The sequence below is a fragment of the Columba livia genome, chromosome 7 (genome assembly GCF_036013475.1).
Source record: "Columba livia isolate bColLiv1 breed racing homer chromosome 7, bColLiv1.pat.W.v2, whole genome shotgun sequence".
Classification (NCBI taxonomy): domain Eukaryota; kingdom Metazoa; phylum Chordata; class Aves; order Columbiformes; family Columbidae; genus Columba; species Columba livia.
In genome coordinates this window covers 6,883,445-6,908,167 of record NC_088608.1, presented here as the reverse complement: position 1 = coordinate 6,908,167, position 24,723 = coordinate 6,883,445, and positions in this window count along the sequence as shown.

Genomic DNA, 24,723 nt, shown 5'->3' with positions numbered 1-24,723 from the left:
TTGCAGACCCACAGGCCTTGCTCACTTCTAAAACTAAAACCTTAATATGGCATCACAGCAGAGGAGAAAATTCCGTTAACCTGCCACAGATGGCACCCAGGTTTCTCTGGTTCATGGTGAGTCACTGTTGTTCACTGACATAATCAAAAGGTGGTTGGTGACGTCAATTGATCCCAAACCTGCTGCACATTAGTCTGGTACTTTTTCTGGTTCTTACCTCAAGGTTTTCTTGTGTTTGGTTTTTGACTTTATATGAAAAATTATTTGGACCTACCCCTTGAGCTGAGTATTTTTTGGTGTAATTTATATTAAAAATATATATATTTATTTAATCTGAACAATAGAAGAAACAAATTCATGCAATCAGTTCTCTGTCAGACAAATCCTTGTTAAAATAACTTTTCCTCTTTCCAAAAAGCTCCTTTTTTGCGTCTGTTTTTCTGAGATATAAGAGGCATCTAGTCAAAACCAATCTGCTTCCTTCTGGGAACACATCCAGCTCCTCCTCCTCACTGTGTAACGCCTTCCTGCCACACTCTTACCTAGGAATGCTTTGAACCACATGACATGTCTATATGGTCACAGCCAATATTTTGAGCTCTAGCCTCTTCTTTACTTTCATGGAGACTACAGGAGAGCTGAATGGCTTAATTGATCCATTGCTTGGGTTTCTGCAGACTTGCATTGATTAAGAAATATTGCAAAGCTAACTGGAATAATAACTAGTGATTTCATTAACTTTGCTTGCAACCTGAATGGATTGGTACTTTATTAGAGTTCCTTCAGTGTGGTTGTAAGCAGCACACACAATCTCACACAAACCACCTGATTCCATATCTGTGAGATAAGTCCCCAGAGATCTCAGCATCACACACAAGCGGTTGCCATGTGAATAAGAGCAGAGTAGTTCAAGTAGTTTTTATGGAGTGAGTGCTCTCCTTTAGGCTACAAGATTGTTTAGAAGGAAGTAACTCAGGTACGGAGACCTTTAATTACATGACAGTGCACTCTTAAAAACAGGTTTGGTGAGAAAACTTGCACAGCAAAGTATACAATTAATGCAAGCTCCACAAGCAATTCTTTCTTTTTTTTTTTCCTCTTTTACTTAAAAAGGAATAAATTAAATTCAAGAGGTGACACCGATCCTTACACAACTGAGAACTTTTTTAAAAAATTGAGTTTTACAAAGCATCTGTATACCTACAAAAGCCTTATGTTTGCACCAAATGCTCAGGGCTTTCAGACGGATGGTACAGTTTTCTATTCTGTTTCTGTTCTTGTGAAGTCATTACCATACGTTTTAAACTCAGCTTGTCTATGTGGTGGATATAGTAGAGCTTTTTGAACCATAAGTTTTCTGTTTTCTAACTTGGTAATGTTGACTTTACAACACCAGTTTTTAACCTACACAAGGCTTTTTTGCATTTAACATTTAATTTAACATAAAATCTAGGAAGTATGGTCTTCATGTGTACAGTGCTTGAAGCTGCACTTTCTTTTTAAAGCGTGTGCTCTATGAGCTATAGTATTGATTATTGCATCATTTATTGCATGCTTTGTAGCAATTATTGCATTAACAACCAGAATAGCTAGTACCTCCAGAGATGGAAGAATAATGGTGTGTTGATAGAGAATGAAATATATATTTTTTGTGTCAAGAAAATTTCAGATAGTTAACTGTATCACTGTTTCAGCTACAGGCAGCAAATGGGACAGTATACAATAGTTATAGAAGCAGGTAAGTGATTTCAAATATCACAGGCCTAACATGTAAGAACTCTCAGTACATTCCAGCAACATTTCCTATCGCAAGATTTCCAAGATTTTGATGAGAGCTCAGAACAAAAGCTGCTCTGTTTCTCCTGGGGTTTACGTCAACCGGTTGTCTTATTATTCCTGATACTTTGCCAATTATATTGTGTGCTCTGAGAAAGGGATGAAAAAGCAGCTTTTCTCCTTTAAAGTGATTTAAACTTCAAAATCTTATTACTGTGACTATTAATTGCAGAAGGGACAGGCTGAGATGCCAGCTACAGTGTACAGCAGAGGTGCTGCCGACAACATTTTTACAAGGTTCCGCATAATGGCATTTCTGTATGATGACCTTAAGGTTATAGATCTTCCCATAAATTTTTGATTCTTTTTTTCCCCTCTGAATACAGAGTACAATGGCTGAGAGGATGAGATTAGAAAAAAATCCACAATGACAAGTAATCTTTACTTTCTAGATTTCTTCCATTTTCTGGCATTTTGTGAATTTTGAATGCTTGGATTTACAAACTCAGAATTTTTTAAACACATTTTTGATGCAAATATATTTAATCTGCTTGTTTGCAACGACCTGAAACATTAAGCAATGCAAAGGGTTACAGTCTCCTATACATTAACTGTGTTCAAAGAGACTGTGCCTTGGGGACTGAAGTCCATGGAATTGCAGCTGTTTTTTTAAGGGAATGTGCTTTTATATTTGTATTTGTGGAACAGCTTTGTTTTAATAGAAATGCATTATTTGTATTTGCATTGTATTGTGCTTGTAAATATCCTTTAATATAAATTTCACGGTGCTAAAGAATCATTCAGTTTAGAAACCTGTTTCCAGCTCTTGATCTGCATTTTAAAATTTCATTTCTAAAGCAGTCCTGCCATCTTTTTGCCAGGACATTTTCCCAGAAACTTTTCTCAAAGAGCAATTTGGATTGTGTCCACAGATGCACAATCACAAACAGTCCTTAAATTGCTGATGCATCGAGCCAAATAGGCTATCAAGAAAAGCAGCACAAGTCCCTGGTAGCCAAATGGCCTGTACACTGTACACCAAACGCTTTTATTTCTTGTCTTAGAAATCACGGGTCAAACACGTGTTCTGGAATGTTTGTCGAACAAAACAATAATGCTCCAGCTTAATGGTAAAGAAGAAGTCTGAGTGCCTTTCAAACGTCTCCATGAGTGGTTTTGTTCCTGTTTTCTGTGCTGCTGGAGTGATTGAGAAACCCTGAACGATCCATAGGCCTTTGTCTGACTTTGCCACAGGTTAAATTTCTCAGGATCTTACCATGGTCTTTCAGTATGGACTCACTATTTTCTTGAAAGCTATTTTTTGCAGTCTTTGCCCAACTTTCACTTCATCAAACCTATTTTAAAAGTATTTTTTGGGGGAATAAAACTCCCCCAATTTCCTCAGTTTTTAAAATCAGTTTTTTAAGCCACTTTTGATAGCTTTTGTAAAGCAAAATTGCTACTAAACATGCTCAAGACAAAGTGAGTAATTCTGGCTTCAAATATATTTTCTTAACTAAAGGCTTCAGAATTGTATTTAGTATTATCATTAATTAATTATCATTAATGCTAACAGTCTTGATTGTCCTCTAAGGTCAGAATTTGTAACGAATGATATTTCAAAAGCTCAAATCCATTCATAACCTCATCTGAATCAGCGCCAAATTAAAAGGAGAAGCTTTTGGTGATTTTGATCTGATGCAAAAAACTTGTTCTCAAATTTTCTGCATATGAGCATTTAGAATTGTTAGTATTAGATTATCTGCAACATGCTTGAAATTTTAGCATTTTTCAGTGAGAAAACTATCAAAAATAACAAATGAACTTTCCCTCAGTTTATGTCAGTTTTAAAAATTTAGTTACTGGTCCTGCCCAGGGTGAGAAATGAAACTGAAATCTGGCTCATGGGGAAAACATTCATGGGGACTCAAATCACTTTTTCCCTGGAACAAAAACACACCCAAATTCTGAGCTATGAAGATTATTTTCCCCAAAAGGAGTTCTCTGGGTAGCGGGAGGTGAGACAGATTCACGGACCACAAACAGAGCTGCAAATAGGGCCTTGGCCAAAGATACCATTGCGTCTACTTGCTGCTTTATGACAGTGCTTTCCATAGCAGTTACTTATTTAATATTCTCTCTTTATATATATATACTTGCAGCTTCTTTATCTTTTCTGCAAGAGACTATGTTCTTTTATAATATGCATTTTCTACCTAACATATAGTAAGATCCATCTTAATTAAGGAGAAGAGATTCTGATAACTATAAAAAATAGATTGTTTTATTATCTGATGTACCAAATACCCATGAGAAGCACCAAAGTTAAACAAACCCCAGTGGGGTGCTCCATCAGTTGTCATAAGGCTGATGTTTTCATGACTGATGGCAAAATCACATGGAAGTAATAACAGAATTTTAAGGATAACTGAAGTCTTGATATTATACTTCTCAAATCTTTACACTGTTATATAAAATACTAGAAGTAAGCAAAGAAAATGGTTTATTACTGCAGTAAATTAACCTAAAAGAGAGACTTATAAGCCATGGGTCTGAATCATAATGTTGGTATTAATGACACAGGAAGGCAGTATTCCTTGTGTAATACTGCAAGTTTCTAAAATATGAAATGTCATGCTAGCTCTATATTTCATAGATGCGAGATAAATGAACTACATAGCATGAAATGTGGGGGACTAACAGAATCTGGTACAAGCACTTTGTAAAATTGAAAAGGTTAAAGAATGTTATCACGGTAGAGAAGATTCATCCTAATTAAATCTAGGGAAAACGAGGTGTTTGCAGAGTTCATTTCATTACATGGACCTTTTTATCATACACTGCTTAAAATGTGTTGTTGAGGAGTGGCAGAGGGCATGTTGCAGCAAACAAGATCAAAGGGAAAGGGTTTCCCTTGAGTCAGTGGAGAAAAAGTGTATTAATGGCATTGAACTCTTATGTAGCATTCTATTTGTATACATCTGAACGCTCTGAGAAGAAAACCATTATCTTGGTTTTATAGATTATGAGATGGAGGCATAGAGAGCTATCTGACAGTGCCGTATTGAAGATTTTGAAGTCAGGAGCAGAACCGAGTGGAAACTCTGGATCTCTTTAACTCCATCTCAGGACAACACACAAGGTACCTATTTATATATTTCTAAGTGGCTACATTAACTATCAAATATGACTCTCTACAAAAATAAGTTCAGTTATCTCCTGATTGCATAGCAACACTTCTTTTCTGTCATAAATTTTGATAGCATTAATTATATTGGTGCAATTAACAATGGGCAGTTTTACTTAAGCAATAAGCCAGGTTACAATTCCATTGAGTTTGATAGGAGTCTTCAGTGGACAGCTGGTATGGGGTCAAGCAAACCACCTCTTCCTCCTCCTCCTCCTCCTCCTATTTTTGTTATTATTATAGTTACTCTTTGTTTGGGTAGTGTCTGCAATGTTCTGGGCAATTTCCCAACATAAAAGAAGGCAATATTTCCTTCCCTAAGAGGTTACATGGTAAAAAAAACAGACAAAAAGATAAAGCATAGAAAAGGTCAGAATAGAAACCATTAGTGTTTTAACATCTTGTCACTTTTGGTGAGTTTATTGAGTCAGGGAGTAACTCCGAGAACCCCAGTCTGGCCATAATCAACCTAAAAGAAGGCTCATCCCATTTTTAAGAATTTTACCTGTTTGTGTGCAGATGAGTATTGCCCATTCTTAAGAAATTCTTGACTTTTTCCCCAGCTGTTGATTTTGGAGGGTACCATGCAAAACCTAATGTTTAAATAGGGTTTGGGCCAACAACTCCTACTGATGGTGAACCTCTCCTACCTGCTGCTCTCTGTATAGAACTTCTATAATCTATAGAATCATACTGGGTGATTTTTTAGATGTGTGAATGGGTGCTAATGCATTCAAAATACAAATCAGTGCACAGTGGTAAAGCTATACATACAAGCAATTGTTAATAATCCAGTTAATAATAACACTACAAAAGAATAACATAGTAAGAAATCAAATATTAGAGAGATTTGTAATAGGACAGATTGTCTAAGGCCTTTAAGTCCCCGATTCAAACCAAGTTTAGGTCTGTATCAACCAAATGTTACTCTTTGATTGTGTTTCACAAGACTTACATTAAAGACATTTACTTGTCTTGATTTGTATGCCTGTATCATGAAAGTTATGACTACAATAAAAACCTCCTTTTAGCAGACTTCATAGGTGCCCTTAATTTACTGTTGACTGCATGTGGAGACTTGAGAACTCTTAGTAACTCTTTCTGGATGATTTCACCCACCTATAGACCTCGTCAGATATGTTCTCATCCTTACAAGTCCTATACTTAAACTAAAAAGATGTGTGATTATAAAATGCCAGCATCAGAACAGGGCCAAAGCCAGTGATTACACTTCTGAGCTTGGTGATTTTTGGAAGTTCAGAACTCAGCTAAGTATTTTGATGTTATTGACTATGTTTTTTAAAATCTGAGATGATGTTAATTATCCATATTACCTGTCTGTTCCCTAGTGTAAACAGTAAACCTCTTGGTAATGGTATAAGTTAATTAGAGCAACCTATTTGTTACATATTATTCTATTCCTGTATCTGCAGCTGCCATAGAAGATACACTTTCTCCTGTTACAACACACATTAGATGATAGATAAAACCAGAATCAGCAAGAAATAAACATCAGAAAGGAACAGTATGCTTATTATCACTATACCACGTAGATAAAATCTAACAAACATGGAAGAGTGGAAAAGGGGAAAGAACATCTTCCTAATTGCTTTGCAAGCAGGGTTAGCAAAAAATACCTGATAGAAAACTTACAAAATAAAAACTCCAATGCCAGGGCAAATATGCATAAAAATTTAAATCTATCCAGTAAGAAAAATAGTGAAGAAAAATTAAAAGGAAAATCACAACATTTTAATGATGATTTTTTTCCTTGGATCATGTTTCTCATGTGAGCTAAGTATTTGTAGGTTTGAAATGAAATGAGTGTTTTGCTGTCATTAGTTTCATTTTAACTGTTCGCTTCTTGTGCATTAGGATCTCTGTGGACTAGGAGGTTTTCTAAACTGGATTAAAATTGTTCTTTTAAAATACTGTAATTGCCTGCAACAGACTGCCAGGATTTTTGTGTCATCTCACCTCTTGCTTAGGTATTAATACATTTTGGTTTTTTCCAATTTGCTTTCTGTCTAATGCTGAGGTTTCACACTTAGGCGAAAGATTGTCCCTCAAAGGAATGTTTTAATGTCTTTAGAAAATGGCTCAAAATGAAGTATTTTCAGTGTTAGTTTTCAGTAGGATCAGTGAGCTGATCTTGTTTATCCTTTGGCTGTATGATCTCTAGAGCCCGCACAAGGGAAGTGGTGGGAACACACAGCTGGAGATAAAAGGAAGTTGGATTGCCCTGGTCGGGAGCAGCGCAGTCTTAGATCAGCTTAAATTGACTGTGAAATCTCACTTTTCGGAAAGGGGGAAATTTGCTGATTTACAGAGCAAGTACTGATGTCTGATTTCTGTCTTAAATGGGTTCAAATTTACAGTAACTTTATTGAAGTCAGTAGACTTAAAATAGTAGGAAAGTGCTAGGAATATTTTCAAAATTAGGAAAATTGTTACACCCGTCAAAAGAAACAAGGTGTTTTTTTCGATGATATATGAAACAGCTTTTTGACTCCTTTTGTTTCAGCCTTTACAGCTTCTCATTTATAGCCAGGTTCTGGTGGGGCTGCAGGATCTGCCCAGGCTGACTTCTCCCGTAATCTATTTACTTTAAAAAATCATTTAAAAAACCAAGTTGGAAATGTGTGTAGCAACTTTCCCAATGCCAGTCTGTAGATCTATCAAAACAGATCTTCTCATAACTGTTATTTCTGTCTCTCTTTGCCATGGAAATTTGTTGTTGGAAGTGAACGTTGCTGTATTTTTCATTTTAGCAGCTAGGTCTTACTGACCATCAGGCTATAGGGAACGCAAATAGCCCTTAATGTCCCTTACCAGCCTCCACCGGACCTCTGTCACCCCATCCGTGGTACAGGGCCCCATTTCAGCCCCCTGGGGCCATCAGTCCTCGCGCTGGTGATGCCGTAAGGTCCCAGTCTCCAGTCCCAGCCGAGCCAGGGCCACTGGTGGGCTCATGTCCCAGCATGACCTCAGTCCCTGCTGCCACCACACACTCAGCTGGTGCTCTGGGGTGTCCCCAGCTGCCCCCCAGCCTGTCCTGCTCTCTCATGGGGGTGCTGAGACAGGCCCTGGCTGGTGCTTGTGAGTAGTTTTGACTCTTATAAAGCAGGCAGTGGTTTCAGCTATTCAACTGCGTCATAAATCAGTATTGATCATAGAAAAAATTGGATATTCTGCTGCTTGTCCCTCATTTTTTAATTTTGCCATCCCACGCTTCTTCTAGGGAGATCTATATTCATAGTAATTTTGTATGAAACTAAATATATGTTTATTACATTTATTAAATGTGCCTCAAATTACTATTGGCCAATCAATAACCATTTGATGCAACCATTTCTAGCAGAAAAGAAATTAATTTGAGAAGTGGGCAATCTTTGTGGTCAGTAAAGTTTAATATTTAATGAAATTATTGAAATGTTCTTAGCATGGCATTAGTTTTCTTGTTGAAAGTTACCATTGAAAGCATAATTTATGCCATTTTGATTTGGTTTCTCTTTATACCCCAAATCTGTTTGTATAGTTAATCTTAGAAAAGATTTTGCACAACATTGACATTTCACATAGATGTCTAGCTTGAGTAGTCTGAGATTTCTTTTTGATGTTAAATGGGGGAAAATTCTTTGTCTGTCACTCATCTTCAAAACAGAAGCAACACTTGAGTGAGAGCTTCCCTGTCACCTCGTGTCTCCTTTTGTTTATCTGACACTGTTGTGAGACATTTGGAACCCTCCAGCTCCATATAAAACATTTGCTTGGCAGGTTGGGCCTCCTCTTCCTTTGATGGATACAGCACATGTGAAGAGTTGTTGGACACATCCTGATCTTGTCCTGTATGCCTGGGGAGCTTAGTTTAGCTCTTCTCTCTGTCCTTGAAAAAGAGCAGCTTCAAACTCTGTCTTCTTAAAACATTTCAGTTTCAGATTAGAGCAAAATAACGAACTGCTGTTGTCTAAGTGTTGTTGCTAAGTACTGAGCACTTCACACTTCTGCTTATTCTCTCTATTTTCTGCGTGGTCTTCACTGGGATTTGGAGGCGGCTGTGAAGTGTGCTTGGTGCTGTACATGGGCCCAGGAATAGTCCATTCTGCTTCAGACACAACTGCAGAAGCAAGACCTTTGCTGTTGTCTGTAGTTAACAGAGACTAATCTTTGAATGTTTACACTATTTCATTATGGGGAAGGATACAGAGAGAAATAAAATAAGGAAGAGTGTTTGAGGTAAAAACCTTAACAAAATCAGCGCTTGCATATATGCACGTGGATGTTTATTCATTTTATATAAGGGAAAAAGTTGGACGAAGCTGCTCAACTAATTAAAAATTCCATCAGATTGTATTTTCATCATGGTTTATACAGACGCATATCTAAAACTTGAACTGTTATTGTTCAATGCATGGAAAAGTAACATTTCCCATTATTTGGAGTAGGCAAATCTATATCTGGCCTCTTGTAAGTCATTTTTTTCTACTATAAGGATTTACATTTTGCTTGAGACTGTTCTTCAGGCTACATGTAGCAGAACTGCTCTGATCCTAGTTCATGGAGAGCAGCATTTTGAGAGACTGGGGAACATATCAGTAAAATGCACTAAGAGCTTGTTTGCACATCTGCTAGTTATTGAATTGCTCCATTGGGTCAAGGGATGGACAGGCATGTTTTTGTAGTTTGAAGATGTACATGTATATATATATGGATATATATGGATAAATAATCAACCATACTGTATGTGCATGCTTGAGGATAAATAATGAATCATACTATATGATGTAACTATCTGTATGTGGTATCTTTGTGTGCACGTATATACGTGTACAATAATATTGAATTATATTTAAGCCATCCTGCTCACGTATGAGAGGAAATGAAACATTTATATCCATATAGAGTACAGTATGCAATGACTGCAAACCTCTAAGACAACTTTAATAACAAATACATCTGGAATCCGCTGTCTGTGTACCTATCAGTACTGAACCAAGACAAGCAGTAGAATGTTGATGCAACATCCACCTTTGAGGTGTATGTCCTATGCACTTAGTGTGCACAGATCTCTGGAATTACACAATTGTTATTAGAAACTGCTGAAAATACTAGAATAGAATTATAATTTTTTAATTTCTCTAGCAAAAAGCTTTTTTCTCTGGAGTGATATTTAGTTACCTATCATCACAATTAAACACAGAGGATAATAATTATATTCCCTTCCTAAAGACCTCTAATCTCTTTCTGCCAAACCATACAAGGTGCAGAACATTCTGTATTTAAAGTCTCGCTGATCTAATCTGGGACAGATATAAGGCATCTTTGGCTGATTCTGTAAACCTTCACTATGAAGAGGCAAGATGAGCCTGTGGAGAAGAATGAGAAAATTGAAATTGCAAAGTCAGGAAGCAGTATTGCAACTTAAATTACTTGAGTGAGGAAACAAATTGAAGCTGTGTCACAATTAAGGTTGCAAAACGTAAAAACACCAAACAGAAGTAAAAATAAACCTGTCATTAAATCCATTTATCCATTTAGACAATTCTTTTCTTTTTTTTTTCCCCAAGACTGTAGGCATTTCTACCTTAAGGGGAATTGTGTAGAAGAAAGGTTTAAAGCACTGTAAATATATCAGAAAAGTTTTACAGAAACTATAGAAACCCTTCTAATTACATTTGCTGAAGAATACAAAGCTAGCATTTAATTAGGATAAACTAAGTTGCACTGAATACTTTACTGAGATATTTCCCAGCACGTTCATTTGCCTTAATACTGTGTAACAGGTGTAGTGATAGTCTGGGAGAACAAAATCCTGTCCCTAGGTCTTTGATTTGTTTCACATTTTAATCTCAGCCTGAGCACTTGGAGCTTTAAAACGATTGCTAGTCTGCGAATATCCAATTTAAGAATAATGTGGGTTTTTTTCAGATATTTGCACATCTGTATTTTCCCTCCAGATCAATGTACATGCAGGTACGAGTTTATCTCACACTTTTGTCTGGCTCCCTACTGCCTTGTGTTTCTCCGCCATGCTATTGCACCACAGAACACTGTGGTTCAGTAGTTGTCCTGGCAACATTAATAGTAAATAGTGGCAGTAAAATTGCCTTTGAAGAATAGGCCCGTCACCTTAAGATTAGTATGCAAACTTCCAGAATGCAAAATGCTAGATTTATCTTCAAAGTGAAGACTCTATCCTATGGGCCTCTTAATTTTGCATTTCCAGAATACTGATGACAAAGGGAACTTCACTCATTACTATTGCAGTTTTTCATTTCCTTTACATGCTTTGACATCTCTTGTGGATAAAATCGTTAATAATGATGGTAACGTGTTAATAGCTTCTGTGTAGTCCAGTAACCATCAGCAGAAAGAAAACTTCTGGAAGGTTTCTGGATTCAAGTGGTTTGCAGTATTGGTAGCTGTCAGGTGAATTAACAGTACTTTTCTAGGATTTCAAATGTTCAAACTTTTTTTCTTTTAATACAGAAATTGCCAAAAATAAGAGGTATTCAATAAAAAGGAAACGTTTTTAAAACTCCTGTATTTTATTTCAGTCTTTCCTGTTTAAGTTTTCCTTTTCTCTTATGTTACAATTTTAAAGAATTTATCCACAGGCTGAAAGAGAAATGAATTCAACAGGACACACTGTGTCTGTATGCGCTGAAGCCCCCGTGGCTTCAGTAGGTCATTAGTGCGCGTGTAAGCTGAGCGTTGACTCGGTACAGAATTTCAAAAAGATTGCCGCTCTTTTCGCAGGGTATAACATTTTTTGAGCTTCATTGCAATAAAGAACACAAGGGAATAAACAAGAGAAGTTGGAAAGCAAAAAGGCAAACAAGATGAAAAAGGAACTTCAGCAAAAAAGTCCTCTGAGCAAGATTTGTGGAAAATACCAATGTTGTTTGTGTGGTAAAATAAAATATTATATTAGATCAGCTGTGAGCTATTGCGGATGTTTGACAATGCAAATCTTGCCTTCTGTGTCTGCAGTCTATAGTGCCTTTAGTTCTGCAGAGAAAAAGTATTTTATATAGGATATATAGGGTACAGTCGATATTCTCTATAGATGTAATGGTGCTAATAGTTATCCTTGGAGAGAGAGAGGCAGAAATTACCCTTCAAGTTTTTCAGCATAAGGCTGTGGAACAGATCGTAGCAAATGGAAGTTGATTTCAGAGCACAGGGATGCAGAGGAGTCATAGGATGAAGCTGGAATTTATAGCTGGTGATGAGGCAGATTAGCTTGTCGGGAGTCTAAGAATGAATTATATTCCCAGAGAAACGAAATGTACGTGAAGTTAAATTAAAAACTTCCATTATTTCCTGCAGAGTGGAATTAGGGAAATGTGGGTGTAACTGCTGCAATCCTGATGCAGAATCAAGCTTCTGCTTCTAGGGATCTGTGTATCAACACATCTAGATCATGGCTCTGGCAACCACCAGCTGCTCAGATGTAAATCTCACAGGGCTGTGTTTCAGCAGCCTTATTCCTGACTTGCAGAGCCAGCACCCCTGTTGGGTGTTAAACTTTCTTCTGTACTGGCTTATTCTGTCCCTAAAATGAAAACATCACCCAGCTGTAGGCAGATATACTTGTGTATGTACAGTTTGTGTAGAAATGTGGTCCCCAGAAGGTAACAGCAATAGACCAAGTAGAGTTGCTGGGGGAATCGTTGGGGAGCTCTGATGCAAACAGGATGTGCTGTGTTTCTGGATGTGAAGGCTCTTTCTGTGAGCCAGTGGAAGAGTGGAGAGATCAAATATGCCCCAAAGCAGATCCCTGGAGAAGTAAAAAGTGTTTTACAAGAGAGTGTCAGGGGACCAGAAGAAAGTGCCTAATGGAGCAGGGACTCTGCAGTATCCTGGGAGCTGAGAGGGAGCTGAAATTAATGTTTAGGAAACCAGAGAATAAAGAGAATCAAACCCCAGGGCTTTTGAATGGACTAGTTAACAGAACCTCAGGGAGTCAGGCATCTTGTTAGAGTTGGTGTTCCGTTTATAGTGTTTATGGAAATGCACGCAGATGGATTTGCTCTTCGGGACACTCTTGGTAATTTTTCAACAATTCTTTGCTCTGTTTCTCTATAAACATTTATAGTATCAGTTCTTTTATACTTTATGCCTCACAATGACATTTGGCTTTGCCAAATGTATCTCAGAGGAACTTTATTATTTTTGTATTGTTTGTGGTATGAGCATGAACTTTGACTTCCTGCCTTCCAATTTAGGTTGGTGTCTCACTCTTTGCTGTCTGGGTCACTCATGTTACAGCTGGAGCTTCCTGTTTTCAAACCCATATCAGCCAACCATGTAAACCTGAGGGTCAGCTCGTTCAGAAATGATGCATGATTCCAGTCACTTGTTTGCTGAAATAAATTAGATTTACGTAATGAAAGCTGTCAGGTGCTGTATCAATCTTCTGCTCTAGTCAAAGTACTTCCTTATTTACAATTCTTGTTTCTTGATGCGCAACTCGGCCACTTAAAAATACTTGCATGATTTCACTTAGAGGACAACTGAAAACTTCTTTCAGACAAAACCTCTTCTGGATTTTGTGAGCCTTATGCAAAAAGTAACTAATAGCAAAGGTTTCATTTGGAGGCAAAGGGTATTCTGTGTGTAAAATCTTGGGTAAAATAGTAATCATTTGGGTCTAATTGTTAATACATACTCTCTATGTGCAAATAAGGATGTCCATCTGTCTGCGGGTATTATGCCCTCTATCTGGAAGAGGGAGAGTGGAGCGACTGGGTCCACACAATCCTGAAATCTAAGGTTTCCAGGAGGGATTTTGTTAGGAAATGGGAAAATGCTGTGTCCTGACTCTAAAAAGGAAACTCCATAGTTTCTGTAAGGATGACTCTGATGGGTCAGTGTGAGCTCCCCAGGTCCGTTTCTGCAAGAGTGGAAATGCCAGGTCAGATGGCATTTTAGAGAAAGGGTCCCCAAAGGGATTCATCTGGAGATTTGTTCACTTGGTGCATTCTGAGGGTCCTGGAAGGCCAAGCAATTTGCCTCTTCACAGCTGTGAGTGTTACATTTTCTCAAGGCAGCTTTCTGATGTTGTCATTTCTAACATAACAACAGCATTGCCAACCGCAAGTGTAAGCTTCTCCTCCCTTGCCCATAAGTCAGCCTGCAAAGCATCATGAGATTTGCTTAAATCATGAGAATTTGAAGCTGCCATACTTACGAAGTTCTTTTTATTTGACTTCTTGTTTTTGTGTCTTCAGGATACACCCAAGTCACACTGGCAAACTTTCCTCCAGAAAGGTCACACGCTGACCCACGATTACATCAGCAGGGGCCTGAAGGAAAACATGAAGCTCTATGTTGGGTGCAATAAAATCCTGAGAATTAGCAATGCTGTAGCAGACGGAGTGCAATCAAAACTGGCTTGCTCTTCCTTTCCTGATTCAGCATTAATTTCTAATGACTTTTGTTAAATCTGGAGAGTATTTATTTTGCAGCAAAAGAAAGCACTTATTCATGTTTTGTGTTGCTTAATTAATTAGTTATCCAGAAGAGATGATTACTAGGTTAAAAAGAAAAAGCATTTGGAACATTTAGGTGTCACTTTTATTTGCAATTAAGGAACCTTTGCAGATCTCTAACAATGTCAAATGGCCGTTAGGTGCGTTGAAACTACATTTAAGCTCCAGCAATGTAATAAGAATAATTTCCACTGAATTTCTGTCCATTTAGGGTTTTTGATCAGAGCTAAGGACCTGTCCATGTTTGGCAAACAAGCCAACTATTTTGCCTCAGCAAGACGTGCCTACCTTCTTCATACCTGAGATAATCGCTGTCCGTTCAAAGTACCTCCTAATCGGTGTACTTATCTCTCTTGTTGCTTTTAAAGATGCATTTATCTGATAGATATCTGATGTGAGTTTCAGCTCAGACAAATTCAGATTGTTAAAGCAAATGTTGCACTGAGAGTGTGAGTAGTACTAATGGAAATAGTTGGGTCACAGTTGACCATGAGGGGAATCAGTAAATTAACATTTGCTTTAACTTCAAAATAATTTTATATGATTGAGAGCTTTATACATCTTTGAGTTGGCCATTGTCAGCCTCAAATCTGGTATTTTTTAATATTCATAACTTTTAACTTCCAACAGCTTTCCTGTGAGTTTATTTTGTTTGTGTGAACTCGTAAGACATTATAAAGTCAAACTTCATCTTGTAACTTTTAAAAGAGCGTTTGTTGGTGGCAGGTGTAAGATATCACCATGTCAGAATTCTCCATGAGGGGAGGTGGTGATGGTTTGTTCTAGAGAGACTCGGGTATTTCGTGCATCCCTGGAGGCACTTGTTGCTGGGCATGAAGGTGGGTGCCTTGTGTGCTGTGCAAGGCCCAAAGTGCCACACAGTGAAATAATCTGTCAAGCTTTTAAGATGCAAACATATACATATATCCATACACATACACAAACACAAAGAGATACGCAGACATACATAGGTGTGCACAGTGACCTTTCTTTGTTTTAGAGAAAAAAAAGTCAACAAGTGCACCCTAACCATGGAGAATAGAGTACATTTTCGTTATTCAGGGAATTCATTCTGGAGGCCTGTGTCAGCAATTCAGAGTATTCTTGCTCCAGTACAGGTGAATAAGTGTCCTCATTATGATCAAGTTCTGAGGTTTCTAAGCTGTGAAGTTATCAACCACAGTCTTTAACCTAAAGGTGTATAAAATAATTTATACATCTTGCTAGCATACTGGGGAGCACCATATGATTGAAATACATGGTCTTGAACTTTATTCATCATTTGCCGGGTTATCAAGGTAGGACATGTTTAATACATTCATGACAGCTTGTCTTTCAGAGAACATGTGTTGCTATATTTTGAATTGTTAGCATTTCCTGAGGGTCACCCACTTCATACTCAATGTACTGCTTTGTTATAATCTACTTGGTAGGTGACAAAGAGCAGCCTCTTGGGCTGATCCTGGGGGGGATCGCATAGGGTGTATCTATTTTTAGTGCACTGAAGGCATTATTTTCAACTGTGGGTTTTCTGTCTACTCCAGTGGTGCAGTCTAGTCTCTGCACTACCGGTGTGCAGGAAGCAGTTTCACAACTGAAGGAAACCAAGGTTACGTTGCACACCTAGCATCATGCAGAGAGCAAAGCTTACAATACAGATACAAGGTACTTTCTCAAGAGGGAAGTTAACCTTCTCTCAGGATGGGCCCCCACCAGTTTGCTTTCTGCATGTGGGACTTGGTTAGTACCAGGAACTTCATGGTGTCATAGGATTGATAAATATGGGGCCGACTACTGTCCAGCTTACAGGCAGGTACCGAACTGTTCCCAGGTCTTTGCATTTGGATGGCTTTTTAAGAAGAATTTACCAAATGCTTGTCAGGATCAAAGGTGAGGGTCTGACAGGGTCAAGGTGATAAGAGCTAGACTGGCTCAAACATCTGTCTCTTTTTAGTGGGTAGGACTTGGTGAAACTTACATTTTGTTACGGGATCCACATAATTATTGTATCCCACAATAGTAATTGTTGTTCTCAGATGGGAAAGTTTGTAACCTCCATGGTCACCTGGTCCTATTGCCATGGAAGACATTAAATAATAGAGGTTTGACCAGTGTAGCATTCAAATGCTTCCCTAGGCTGACACCACTGATGAACAAATTAGGAGTCCCTCATCTATTCTCTTGCCACATATATGGTTTTCTTCAAGGTGTTCAGCAGCATTCATACTAGGAATAACATTTAATTTATATTGACTCTGTAATTGATTAATTATGTAAGGTATACCTTAGTTCTCTAGACTTGCTGCAGAACTTGTTTTGATGGTAAAGTAGCACTGGATTCCTCATCTTCCTTTTATTTTGGTACTGTAGTGGTCTCCCATGCAATTTAAGTTTCAGCTTTTACCTAATTAAAGCTCAAATTTATTAACTCAGACAAGATGTTCAAGAAATTGGGACCTCCAAGCTGCAGTGCTAATTCCTAATGCTCCCACCTTACTACAGTAGAAATTGTATATACCTTTAATTTTCTCTTCAGGAACTCTCAGTAACCTGCATAAACCATCTAAATCTGCCATGAAGTTTCATTTGTATCTGTGGTGATTATTTGAAACACCAGGTCTTGCTTGTAATTCAGCTAGATTAGACTTCTCCTATGTTGTGATCTTACCTACTAGTGACACAGCTTCTCCGTGTACCGAATGAATAGAAGTGTGAGCTCTGGTGGCTGCAGGAAATGTTCTGTGGTTAAATATTGTTTGTTTGTTTGTTTCTGTCTTCAGAGGTTACATGTGCTAACAAAGGTTTTTAAAAACCTTTCCTTATTTCTTGGATAACCACAGGAAAGCAAAGGGACAGATAACTGAAGGGGATAAGAAATTAAAAGAACGGTACTAGGTAGCACCCCGTTCTGGATATTAATTTAAGCCCACTTTAAATCCAGTGCTTGAGTGCAGAAAGCCTGCTGAATTTCTACTTAAGACAGATTTTCTACAAACTTCCTCATATTCGGTTCATGTGAGGAGGGAAAGCAGCTGGAACTCGTGCAGTTTACTGAGTAGACAAGTCCCGTGTGCTGGAGCTGGGGAGTATCCTGGATTTAATCTGAGCTCAAGATTCTGACTCATTATGTGACCCCAAGCAAATCATTTGACCTTCTTGATCTTCTGCCAGCTCGGATGGAAAATTAGGTAAAAAGCAAAGACTGCAGTGGAAATTTGGTTCTGTAACTGAACTGGATAGATGAAATGAAATGAGTAAATGTACAGGTGTTTCCCTGCACTTACATGATTGATACCAAAGGGACTCATAGCAGCATTTAAACAAAAGACAGAAAACAGCAATTATTCAGTGTTTTTTCTAGTGTTTTTCTTTCCTTATGTGTAGCTTCTGACTGGAAACAACCCATTACAATCATGTTAAAATAAGCAGTTCAACATGCTGTGATTACTAAGGTGCCATCCACGAGGAACGTGACTTTGATAGGCACAGTCTTTTTTTTTTGCTCTTATATTTCTCCTTGTTCCTCGGCTTTGGCACAGCGTTTGGTAGCACTCGCTTCCACTTGTCCTGCCTTGAGCAGAAGAGCCCTAGAAGTTAATAAACTGCTACAGAACATTCTAGAAATTTTGGAATTTGTGGGTAGAAAGGGTTCTCACTGCCACAATAACAGCGTCTTACTCCTACTTTACCACTGTGTCACACTGGGCCTTTGTTTTTATCTTAACTAGCTATAAAATCTTTGTAGTGAGACATGAATTAATGTATTGAAATTAGCAATACTTGGAAATCCTGAGATCAAATACCCAATTAAAAAAAAAAAAGGTGTTTTTTTTTGTTTCAAAAAATATTTGGTCACTTGAAAAAGTGTGATGAGAGCAATGGCTGTGATTATGTTCAGTCTGGGTTTCTAGTGCCTTCAGGAGGGAAGATCAGAGAAAGACAGGGTGCAATTTAAAAGAGAAGGGAATAAAGTACATGGTACAGCCTGAGCAGGAATTGAAAACAGATAAAAAGAAAAGTTTTACGTTATATTCCTTCTCCACCCACATTCCCAAAGCTCCTTTAAAAACTGACTTTCTGGAAAAAATTGTTACAGTTCTGGTTACACCACAGGTCACTTGATCAAGCCTGTTATGATGTCACCACAGCCACAACATCATTTCAGGTCTTATTATTCACATTGCTTTTATAATTTTTCATTATTTATAACTGTTATATTAAAAACTGTAAACACCAATTGTATGTTTGTTTGACCTTCCACTAAGAATTCAAGAGTGACTGACTTAGTCCCAGTTGTAGTTTTATTGCTTTGTTTTATTTTTATTACCATGCGATGGAAAACATGTTCATATTACTGAAATCCATCTGAGAGAGATCTTATTACCTGAAAAAAATGCGTTTTTTGATCTTTATACATCAAAGGTAATCCTTTTCAAGTCTACAATTGGTTTAGGTCCAGCCACCTGAATGCCACTTTTATACTTGTTTTCTGAGAAGGACTATGTCAGAAAAGCCCCTCTTCCTCAATGCCCTTTACAAGAGTTTTGTTTTCATCTACATATTAATTATATTTATTTCCCACAGATGCAAAGCAGACTCCAGCAATCAATGTTTTAAAGCATTAACTGGGAGTAAAGAAATGTTATTTGCATTAGGTTTGGGGAATTTTCCCTGTTATTGAAGAATTATCATATTTTCTGATGTATTTGTTCCTGTTATTATGTGAGGCTGAGATTATTTTGAGGTTTTTGGCTCTGAACATCTATTGTCTCACATGGACTTCAGCCTGATGTGAACTACCTACAGTATGGGCAAGATAAAATCTGAACCTTGAACTAAATCCTATCCTACATAAACTCCTGTCTTTGAAACAGAAGTAAAACTTTCATCTGAGCTTCTGAGAGGAGTGTTTGAAAACAGGACTGAGATCTGAATTTCATGGCCTGATCCTGTCTTGCTGATTTGAATTGTCCTATAGTTACACTGAAGTTATTTTGATTAAGGTAGTAAAGGAAACTGTTTCTGGTTCAGGCTGATTCATCATGCCCAGACTTCTTTCTCATGACTGATTAAACAAAACACCATTTATTGTGTGTGCTGGTTACTATGGTAACCTGAAACTCTGAACATCAATGAAACTGATTAGAAATTGTGATTCTTTATATTCAGAAAGATATCTTTTGTGTGGAGGGTTTTTTATAAGTTTGGATTCCTGAGTTAGCTTTGGGAAAGCGATCTCTAAATTTGCTCCCACAAATACATATGGACATAGGTGCACACTAGTCATTTGCATGTGCAAATTAGCATTTTCAGAAGAAGCAAACAAAGGCAAATCATTTGTTTAAGATGTGGATCTGGGAAGCCCGAGTTCTTTCCCAGATTCAAATACAAACATGTTGTTTGGCCTTGGACCTTGTCACATAAAGAATTTTTTCTAAAAGGCCCGTACTTTTGAGAACTTGTGTTTTCAGGCACAATAGGTACCTTAAGCCCATTCTTTTCAGATATTCTGTGTATCTGTGATTTTAGTTTCTGTCTGTGAGAGAGGTTAGTTGTTTCTCACTCTAAAAATCATGTCTTAAAGCAAGGCAATGTAGCATAAATACTTTGTTTTCATTTAATAGCCCACTGTGTGGAACATTTTTTAACTTCCCTTTTCTGGACCATTGATGAGATTTTCTTAAAATTAAGAAAGAAGTTGTTTTCTTCTACCAATATGTTCCATTTGTTAGGCTCGTTTAGTACTGTCTTTCTCTAACAAGTAGCATAAGAACGAATCAGATCATTTACATTTGTGAATGAAGACTATACAAATGGATATCATTTGACACAAAGAGTAGAGCAGGATGAATCTAACTTCAAAAATTAACTTAGCTTGGCCTGAATCAATTGTGTGAAAAGGAGAAGCAGCTTTGATTTTGCCTTATGTAACAGTATTCAGTGAATTTTACCATTCCTCTAAGTGCACCAGCATAGACCTTTGAAGAGGATGCTAAACGCACGCAGAAGTTGTCTTTGCCCTTACTCTTTAACCTGTGAAAGGATATGTCCCTGTTTGGTATCCATGTCTGGAGTGACATTCCATTATTTTCCCCTCCGTTTACATGAATGCTTCAGGGACAGGCATTAGCTACTAATGTCTTAGCCCTTATCAACTCCTAGTAGACAAGATCCGAGATCTTAAACATGAAAGCAGGTCTGGCTAGACTGTGATGGAGAGGAGCTTAATGTTGCCGATGTCTGAAACATTAATGTGGCTGGTTCACTATGAGGTATCTGAGATATTTTTTTTCCCCGTGAGGAGACCCGAAATGAGCCAGCATGAAGAATGAGTTTACAAATTCCCTATAGAATATGATTTGTCCCAGCCATGGGAAGGTCAGTGATAGGGCACTGTAGGTAGGATTAGAGATACAGACTTGGCTTGATGATTTATTTTTAGTTTGAAACTAATATCACTTTTCTGTTATAATGCTCAGTTGCAGCCCATGACAGATGGGAAGAATGCACAGCCATTTGAACTGCTTATAATATTTCAGCATTTTCCACTAAAATCCTGTAGTTCATTGTGTGTTATTGTAGGGAGAAGTGATTAAAACAAAAAAGTAGCATAAATCAAATTTTCTTTCTCTCCTTCTTCTCTCTCTCCCACTTCTTCTCTCTCTCTTTTTCTCTTCACCCTTCTTTTCCTCTTTGGAAGGGCTCCAACAGATACATTAGGAGATCTAATGCCAAATGCCAACAAAGACTGAGCTACTATCAGGGTAAAACTTTTAAATATTTTTTTGTTAGGGCATACAAACTAAATCATTTTTTTTTTAGTTTTACTGGATTATAGATTAAATCCTGAATACCCACTCATCTCAATGAGACATTAAGCTTTTTGAAATAATTCTGCTTGACTTTAGAAATTGTGTAACAAGTTTTTATCCAAAGGCTTGTTTAAAATTAAGCTTGGGAGTTTGACACTCAGACATGTTTGCTCCAGTCAGCTTATAATAGAAGTGTTAGTACTCCCTAACTGCAGATGCACCTGAACTTTAAAAGGTGCTGAAGGATTGTTAAATACACACTGAAAGGTAGGGAAGTGATTTTATTTTGCTTTATTCAAGAAAATGATCAAAAATATGGCAGAAGAGATGATAGTAGAATTCAAGACTCCTGATTCTGTTCAGCACGGTAACTTTGGATGATACTGTTTCATTACTCCTATACTCCATGGGAATATTAACTTCAGCAAAAATTCTTACAAGATTAAACTTGTATTTTCCAACGTTGTTTTGCTATTGATACTTATGAATGAACAAAAGCATTAACAAGTTACAGACTATTCTTTCTCATTGTGTCTCTGGTTAATCTCTCCCAGGAGATGATGAAAGCTGGAAAGGCTGCCAGATAACAGCCCGGCACTTGTTTAACTGTCCAGGAAGTAGAATCCTAAATAGGACAAATCCCAATATTCCTCTAATAAACATAAACTACCACGAGGTGAATGAGATACTACATGACATTGCTAAAATGCAGTGTGTGCCCACGGAGGTGGGTTCAAGCGTCAGTCATTTTTATGGCTTTCTTGGATATGAGGCTACATTATATCCCACACAGTGGAAAGATTAGGTAGGAAAAGGTTATGGAGGAAAATTGCACAATTTGGTGTAAAAATCATACAAGAATAAAAGTGGGATGATGCCTCTTTTGCAAAAGTACTTAGCAGACTGGCTAAGATTATAAGACTTCATTAGCGTATGGTAGGTACGGATGAAAACCTCAGATGTGTACAAGATCCTTAGGAACAAGGGATGGGTGTATAGTCAAGTCACAGCGGGAATCCTGAACTCCGCAGAAAGCAGAGGGATTTAATGGTGCCACTAATGTGTCTAACTTCTGCTAATGCCACTAATAGTTTCTCTGTAGGTCAATTATTCTCTGTGACTTTATCCACTACCATGTACTGGTGACTGAGCTTAGGCTACCATAGGCATTGCTGGTCTTGGTGGTGATAGACTCAGCTGACTGCACCGACAGGTATGAGATATTGCTGCCAAAGATATAGGGGAGAGATCTACCTTGTAAATCAAATTCTACCCATTTCATATAAAAATCTGCCTCTGCCGAAGGGTTATAAAAACTCCAAAGCTAATCAGTACTGCAAAACAAGTGGTCTTTAGTAGACAGCAATTAAGGAATTAGGGGGTTTCTCTAAAAGGGAAAGTCCTTTGCAGTAAAATAGGTGCCATGAAAGTGACAAAGTGATTATGTGGCTGCTTTGGTGTTGAAAGGCAATGCCAGTCAAAGTGGCTCCAAGCCCCAGCAGGTGGGTTCCCCACCTGAATGGTCCCTGGGACATGTGGCTGCACCTCAGAACAAAAGGATGGGCTCACAGACAGAGTCTGAGCCGTGAGATAACATCTTGAAAGAAAAAGACAAGGCTTAAATTCAGTTTTAAGGAGGAAGAGGCTTTGGACTAGGATGGGAAAAAAAAAAAAAAAAAGGAAAACTGAGAATTGTCAAAAGGAACTGTAAATAAAAGTAGATTGAGATAATTTAAAGATTCAGTGTCCACTGCCTGGTCATTTGTCTCTTGAAAGAAACGACTTCTCAAGTTGCTGTGGGCCAACTGATCAGTACAATGAGAATTCATTAACAGAAACACAAATCTTTCTTGTTACTAATGCTGACCCATTTTTGTGAGCCTGTTGTTCCAATGTCCTGTGCTTTGGGGACAGATGCAGGATCTAAGTCCATCAGTGACAGAAGGCAGGGAACTTTATAAGAATGGGACACAAACCAGGTGTGCGATGAACTGTGGAACTGTGTCTTTCTTGTTACAAATAATCTCATGTTCTACTCACTTGAATTCTGTTCACTTTTGTTAATGTTAATTTACTTTTCCTCTTCTTGTTTTATGTATTCTAGCTAACACAAAGAATTATGTCACTCTGAATATCTGATATGCTTGCTGTTGAATGCTGGAGTTACAGATAAACAAGAACCCTACTGTGTCATAAACTAAAATGTATTATATTAGCTTTTTGCCCTGGTTTTGCTTGCCTCATTCAATTTCTTATATGTCTGCTTCTCTATTTCACACCTCTGTATTCTTTTCCAATTAGTTTTTGTTTCTCCCCTTTTCTGCGACTCCCATTCTGGTGGTGGTTTCTGTACAGGGGACAGCTGTCCACCAGGAGCTAGTTTCACCCCCTAATTTACTTCTCCATTGCCCAGTTGTAGTGACTTTCAATCACAAATGAGCTGGATCCCATTCATACCTTTGACCTGGGCTCAATGTCTCTTGCTGGAATGAGCTCTGATTAGCTGCTGACAGGGGCTGGGAGGAGAAACTACAAATCCTTCTATTGTGAAACAGAGTCTGACCTTCCATTCACTGAAGTCAGTGATTCCCAGGGAATCAGGATTGGGTCCAAAGTCTTGGAAGAAGCTTAAGCTATTTACGTTTTCCTGTGTAGCAACAAAAATGTCATTCTTGGCTCTCCAAATTATAGCTTTCACAAGGCCAACACTGCTGTTTATTCTCTCTTGCCATGCTATTTTAGTTATGAATTCATTGTGCTTGAGACCCTCAAATACAGAGTCAAACAATGCCACTTACAATGATCCAGAGTCCTCATTACTGTCCTTCTGGAGCTATGGGCAGCTACTCTTGCATACATCATCTGAACAATATTCACCCAAAGCCATGAAAACTGCTGGAATTGTGCTTTGCCTCTGCTATACAAAGTACACTTTTTAATAGGCATGGGTCAAAAGCAAATTGACTTTTTAGAGGGAAACAGGCTGCTCCTCAAAAACTATTAGGGATTCTGTCATCTGGAATATCCCCAGCCTGTTAAACTTATTTACAGATTTCATGAAAAATACAGCATCATAACATTGATGTATAGACCCTCTAGCATTCAATTTCTTTAAAGGATGCCTCTGTATGAAATAAGGATGCTAGTCATGAATCCATGCATGCTGAGGCAATACTAATGAGACTAAGCACTGTGAAATATATTGCACACAAAGGCTTTTTTAAAATGTAGTCATACACTTTGGAAATAAAGCAATTTGGCATCTTACCATGGCTACAAATGAGGTAGTGTTATGGGAAGGGGAGTCGGGTAATAAAAGTGACAGTTGTGGAGGGTTATTGACAACTTTTTTTTGTAATTGCAGACTGGGTCTGAATTTATCCACATTGTCCATGCTCTGGTCTTCCTTAGGAGTAAAACACAACCATAGGATGATAGCATTTCATTTGCT